Genomic DNA, 7,772 nt, shown 5'->3' on the forward strand with positions numbered 1-7,772 from the left:
TATTATTGTTCTCAATATTAATATGCGACCAAATGACAATTTGTGAGAAACAAGAGGCTTAACGGCTCAATTGCCATAACATGTTTTGCATTGCTGATCATTAGTGCTTTTTACCCTTTCTACCTTTCCATTATAGATAAGTTTTGGAGAAAAAGACAAAAACTTGAAAAAAATTAGTAAAAAAAAATTTGTCATTAAGGGCAATAACTCTTGATAATTTTGATTGACATGGAGGAAAGGTAGATCTTGATGTTCTGAAGATTGTTGGTCTTTTTAAAGTTTAGAACAATAACAGACTAAATGGTTGTCAAAAGGGGGTGTATAAAAATGTTTGGGATTTTACATTCCTTTTCCATCTGCAGGTCCAGTAATGCTCATCTATTTTTATGCCCCATTTATGGGCATTATGTTTTTCGGACTGTGCGTCTGTTCGTTTGTCCATCTGTCTGTTCGTCTGTCCGTCCGTCTCTCCCGCTTCAGGTTAAAGTTATTGGTCAAGGTAGTTTTTGATAAAGTTGAAGTCCAATCAACTTGAAACTCAGTACACATGTTCCCTATGATATGATCTTTCTAATTTTAATGCCAAATTAAGAGTTTTGACCCCAATTTTACAGTCCACTGAATATAGAAAATGATAATGCGAGTGGGGCATCCGTGTACTATGGACACATTCTTGTTCAGTTTTTATACGACCGCAAAAAAATTTTTGTGGTCGTATATTGGTATGACGTTGGCGGCGTCGTCGTCGTTGTCGTTGTCGTCCTGCGTCATCCGAAGACACATTGGTTTTCGCACTCTAACTTTAGTTTAAGTGAATGGATCTCTATGAAATTTTACCACAAGGTTCAATACCACAAAAGGAAGGTTGGGATTGATTTTGGGGGTTATGGTACCAACAGTAAAGGAATTAGGGGCCAAAAATAAGCATTTTTGTAACTTCCAGACATAACTTGTGTGTTAGTGTATGGATCTCTCTGACATTGTACCACAAGGTTCCATATCACAAAAGGAATGCTGGGATTGATTTTGGGGGTAATTGCCTCAAAATTTTAGAAATTAGGGGCCAAAAAAGGGGCAAAAAACAAGCATTTTTCTAGTTTCATGACAATAACTTGTGTGTAAGTGTATGGATCTTTCTGAAATTGTACTACAAGGTTCCATATCACAAAGGGAAAGCTGGAATTGAGTTTGGGGGTAATTGCCATAACGTTTAGGAATTGGGGGCCAAAAAGGGGCCAAAAATAAGCATTTTTCTAGTTTCCAGACAATAACTTGTGTTCAAGTGTATGGATCTCTCTGAAATTGTACTGCAAGGTACCATACCACAAAGGGAAGGCTGGCATTGATGATGGGGGTAATTGCCTCAATATTTTAGGAATTAGGGGCCAAAAAGGGGCAAAAAACAAGCATTTTTCTAGTTTCAGGACAATAACTTGTGTGTAAGTGTATGGATCTTTCTGAAATTGTACTACAAGGTTCCATATCACAAAGGGAAAGCTGGGTTTGAGTTTGGGGGTAATTGCCCTAAACGTTTAGGAATTTGGGGCCAAAAAGGGGCCAAAAAACACATTTTTCTAGTTTCCAGACAATAACTTGTGTTCAAGTGTATGGATCTCTCTGAAATTGTACTGCAAGGTACCATACCATAAAGGGAAGGCTGGGATTGAGTTTGGGGGTGATGAATCATAAGGGGGTTCAAAAAATTTGGGGGGGGGATTTTTTTTCTTTTTTTCCTTTTTTTTTTCTTTTAAAATTTTCCATTTTATGTTGGTTATTTCTGATTTATATTTAAAAGCAAATAATAATGATATGGTAGGAGATACACACCAAACAGGATGTGTAAATTATTATATAATAAGTATTGTCCAATAGCAAGAAATTTTCAATTGCACAGTATTGCACAATAGCAAGAATTCTTCAATTGCACAGTATTGCGCAATAGCAAGAAATCTTCAATTGCACAGTATTGCGCAATAGCAAGAAATATCCAATAGCACAATATTGCGCAATAGCAAGAAATTGTCAATTGTACAGTATTGCGCAATAGCAAGAAATATTTAATTGCACAGTATTGTGCAAAAGAAGATACTTCGTATAAATTGCTTATTTCTTGACCAATTTCAATGGGGTTTTATTCTTGAATTCTTGGGGTTCTTTAATATGCTGAATCTAACCGTGTATTTAGTTTTTGGATTTTGGGCCCCGTTTTTAAATTGGTTCACATTGAGGTCCAAAGGGTCCAAAATTAAACTTTGTTTGATTTCATCAAAAATTGAATTATTGGGGTTCTTTGATATGCAGAATCTAACCGTGTATTTAGATTCTTAATTTTTTGTTCCGTTTTCAAATTGGTCTACATTAAGGTCCAAAGGGTCCAAAATTAAACTTAGTTTGATTTTAACAAAAATTGAATTCTTAGGGTTCTTTGATATGCTGAATCTAAACATGTACTTAGATTTTTGATTATGGGCCCAGTTTTCAAGTTGGTCCAAATCGGGGTCCAAAATTAAACTTTTTTTGATTTCAACAAAAATTGAATATATGGGGTTCTTTGATATGCTTAATCTAACCATGTATTTAGATTTTTGATTTTTGGGCCCTGTTATCAACTTTGTCCACATTGAGGTCAAAAGGGTTCAAAATTAAACTTTGTTTGATTTCATCAAAAATTGAATTCTTGGGGTTCTTTGATATGCTGAATCTAACCATGTATTTAGATTTTGGATATTGGACCATAATAAGTGAATGTTTAATTTAAAATTTTTAAGTTCTTAGACCACATTCATTCTGTGTCAGAAACCTATGCTGTATCAAATATTTAATCTCAATCCAAATGCAAAGCTGTATCAAGCTTGAATGTTGTGTCCATACTTGGCCCAACTGTTCAGGGTTCGACCTCTGCGGTCGTATCAAGCTGCGCCCTGCGGAGCATTTTATCTATTTAGTGTGTAGCAGACTATTGTTTGTCTGTCCAATGTTTTTTGCCATGGTTTTGTCGGTTTCCCATCCACTTATATCTTCCATCTCTTTAATGTGTCAGTTGCCTGATTTACTTATCATAATTTAAATACATAACATACACCAAATATAGTTAGACTTGCTTATAGTATCCCAGAAAAGATACCTAATTACGAAAATTGAACATGACCATAACAATGAAGTGAAGGTCAGATGAACGCTGCACAATCGTTCCATACACCATATATAGTTGACTTATTGCTTAGTGTCTGAGAAATAGAAATAACCATGAAAACTCAACATTGACCAATGAACTATGAAGATAAAGTCAAGCTCAGATGAAATATTGCTTATAGTATCTGAAAAACAGACACAACAACAAAAACTTATTGCCCATTGAACCATGAAATTGAGGTCCAGTTCAGATGAAACCTGCCAGTCTGAAATGTTCACTTTACAAGCATTCCACACACCAGATAAAGTTGACCTATTGCTTATAATATCCAAGATACAGCTTGACCATGAAAAGCTTAACCTTGAACACTGATCCATTAAATAAGGTTGAGGTCAAGTGAACCCTGTCTGAATGACATGTAAACGTTGCAAGGATCCCATATACCAAATATAGTTATTCTTCTCCGTGGAGTTTATTCACTGGGACCTTTAAATTTCTTCTAAGAGAAATCCATCACTCATTGATTAATTAACCTGAACAAAAAATTTAACTTTCAATGATGAAAATACATGTACCAATACTAAATAAGGACACACAAAACTGAATGTGAGGTATTTTTTCAAGATCATCAATACATTTTCAATTTGTTCAATATAAACACTGATACAAAAATTAAAAGTTGATTTCTGACAAAATTTTCAATATTGTACTATTGAAAATTGTTTTTTTTTTGTGTGTGTGTGTTTGACAAATAAAAACTGGAAAATGATGATGTTTAAATTCAGGGCTTCTTAAATGTATTCTATTACTGAACAACCACAAAAAAAATGCAAATTCAATTGGAACAATACTAAAAATTTTGTCAGAAATAAACTTTTCATAATTTAATCAGTGTTTATATTGAACGAAGTGAAAATATATTATTGATATTGAATAAATTCAACATCACATGCAGTTTTGTAGTTCATACATCTATTTTAATCAACTAAGAAGATAGTTTTTTTGGTCAGGTAATTTAATCAATGAATGATAGATTTCTCATAGAAGAAATTTAAAGGTCCCAGTGAATAAACTACACAGAGAACAATAGCTATTGTATTGATTCAATAACAAAAGTTTAAATACCTTGACCAAGTGGAGATAACTCTGTGCAGTTAGGATTCTACTTCGTCAAAATGATCTCCCCATTACGCCAGCTAATTTTTACAATCGTAAAAATGGAAGCCATTGTAGGGATGACGCTGCCAATTTAACTCTTGAAAACCGATAAATTTCTCTACAAAGCACTATTACGATCCTTATATGCCAGTTGTATTTTAAAAGACAAATGTACCCACTAGCTATTGAACATCATTTAATGTACTTTTCTGCATTTAGTCAACTTAAAACTATTGTCTGAATGGTTGTCAGGTGGAATTTTCGAAAGTTCAAAAACATTAAAAAACAATCTAATTAAATATTTTGTGGAAGGGCAGACTACAAATTTTCAGAGGTTGAAGACTAATAACCCGAGATAACACACACAAACTAGTTAAGAGCCTGTGTCGCTCACCTTGGTGTATGTGCATATCAAACAAAGGACACTCTCCAACATTGTAGACGAGAATAGACTTCATGACAAAAATCTCTATTTTATTGATCTTGTATTACTGATCTTTTAGTCTGTTTAGTTTCTCTCTATTTTCTTTAGTTTTTGCTCAAAACACTAAAGAGGGAAAAAAAATCTCATTTAAGGGCAATCACTCCTATGAAGAGTGACAGTCTACTAGTAAACTGTATCAGCAAAATTTGACTTTTTAATAGATCTTGCCTTGCTGATCATTTTTGTGATTTAAAGTGTTTATTTATCTATTATAATTTAAATCATATAAGGCATAACAGAAAAAAATGTTTCCCTCTAAATATCATAGTTTTCATGATAATAGGCAAAAATTTAAAAAAAATGGTAAAATTTGTCATTTATGGGCAATAACTCCTATAAGAATTTGTCTTACAGTTTTGACATATATGGACAATTGGTAGAGCTCATTATTTTGAACATTTTTGCCCCTTTCAGATTTTCTCTATTTATAACGGTTCAAAAAATAATAGACAAAACTTGCATTTTACCCCTATGTTCTATTTTTAGCCATGTCGACCACGTTGGTTGGTAGGCGGGGTCATCGGACACATTTTTTAAACTATATACTCTAATGATGATTGTGGCCAAGTTTGGTTAAATTTGTCTCAGTAGTTTCAGAGAAGACTTTTGTACAAGATTACAAAAATATACAAAAAAAAATAAATGTTAAAAATTGACTATAAAGGGCAATAACTCCTTAAGGGGTCAATTGACCATTTTAGTCATGTTGACTTATTTGTAGATCTTACTTTGCTGAACATTATTGCTGTTTACAGTTTATCTCTATCTATAATAATATTCAAGATAACCAAAAACCTTAAAATTACCAATTCAGGGGCAGCAACCCATCTACGGAATGTCTGATTTGTCTTAAAATTTCAGGGCTGATAGATCTTAACCTGATGAACATTTTTACCTCTTGTCAGATTTGCTCTAAATGCTTTAGGTTAAGAGATATAAGCCAAACTCTGCATTTTACTCCTATGTTCTATTTTTAGCCATGTTGGCCATGTTGGTTGGCAGGCGGGGTCATCGATGTCATCTCAGTAGTTTCAGAGAAGATTTTTGTAAAAGATTACAAAAATTTACAAAAAATTGTCAAAAATTGACTATAAAGGACAATAACTCCTTAAGGGGTCAATTGACCAATTTTGTCATGTTGACTTATTTGTAGATCTTACTTTGCTGAACATTATTGCTGTTTACAGTTTATCTCTATCTATAATAATATTTTAGATAATAACCAAAACCTGAAAATTTTTCTTAAAATTACCAATTCATGGGCAGCAACCAAACAATGGGTAGTCTGATTTGTCTGAAAATTTCAGGGCAGATAGATCTTTACTTGATGAACAATTTGACCCCCATGTCAGATTTGCTCTAAATGCTTTGGTTTCAGAGATATAAGCCAAAATCTACATTTTACCCCTATGTTCTATTTTTAGCCATGGTGGCCATCTTGGTTGGCGGGCTGGGTCATCGGACAAATTTTTTAAACAAGATACCCCAATGATGATTGTGGCCAAGTTTAGTTAAATTTGGTCCAGTAGTTTCAGAGGAGAAGGTTTTTGTTAAAGTTAACGACAACGGACGAAACAGACGACGACGGACGACGGACGCTAAGTGATGAGAAAAGCTCACTTGGCCTAAAAGATGAGCTGAAAATTAAGTTTTTTTTAAGTTATGCATTTTTAAGATCCACTTGGAAAGTCTTTCGTCAAGTACTTTTAGTAAAAATTTGTTATTCGAACACACCTACTCTGTTGTTATGACTCATTAGAAAGGTATTTCACTTGGCCCATATATTTCATTTTTTAGTACTGTGAATTTTTAATGTTATTAAATCAACCTGTAGCCTAAATGTATAAAAATAATATAATCTGAAGCAAGATGATGTATCAAATAATTTGCTTTATATGTTTTCATGACAAAATAGTCAACTGAAACACGCCCAAACATAAAAAGGTGCACACGACTCTCTCTTTTCGATGAAATTATTGCCCATTTTTAGGATTTTCCCAAGAAACTGTCGCCAGGGGAGAGATGCAAATGAATGCTTTAAAAAGACCAATCTATTATCTTTATGTTGAATTTTTTTAGGCCTACCACAATCGATTGACTATGATCTAAAAGTTTACAAATGTCTGGAAGCTCCATACTATAATCTAAGTAAAGACACGTATACAAGATGCATAAAATCCTAAATTATGCACCTTTATTAAACTTTTAAAGCCCATAGAAACAGATGTAAACAATTCAAATATACCAATTTGGCTTTTATACCTTCTCTAACAAAGAGTTCCATTTCTATTGTTTAATTTAAACTGGGTTTCCGCCTGTGTGGAAAACTTTCATTTGGTTCGCAATAACTCTGGTGGATAGTTGCCTCATTGGCAATCATACTACATCTCCGTATTTTATATATTAATTTGAAGAAACAAAGTAACACTTCTGCAAAGAATGAAAACATTTTTGAATAGATTTTTTTGCATTGACACCACTATTTGGGAATTTGCAAAACTTTAGCTATTGAAATCATACAACAATCACTTTTCTTTTGTGGTGTCAAGACATTTTCTCTTGTGACATCTACATTTTACGGGAACTGCCGTCATGTCCATAGTGGACAATTTGCAATAAGGTTTATTGTAAAAGTTTAAGTTGCTTAAAAATGAGACTGGTGACCCAAATGTTATTTAAAAGAGTACTTTCATTGGTAATTTTTTGGTTGATGTTTGATAAACTGTTAACACAGAGATATGTTCTAGTCGTTTTGTTATTTCAATAGTAAAATGCAAATGTTGAAATCAAAATAGAAATACTTTAACATGTAAGTTATGCAAATATTCAAAGTCTATGAACAATGACTGAAGGTGCAGGGCCAAACAATATCATAGAAATGAGATGTGCCAATGCTAATACAACTGCATACCAAATATCTTTATTCTACCACTAGTGGTTCCCCATAAACTGACCTAATCACAAACTAATACATGTAAACTAAGCAAAAGTTTCAGT

This window comes from Mytilus californianus, unplaced genomic scaffold (genome assembly GCF_021869535.1).
Source record: "Mytilus californianus isolate M0D057914Y unplaced genomic scaffold, xbMytCali1.0.p SCAF_2, whole genome shotgun sequence".
Lineage (NCBI taxonomy): Eukaryota > Metazoa > Mollusca > Bivalvia > Mytilida > Mytilidae > Mytilus > Mytilus californianus.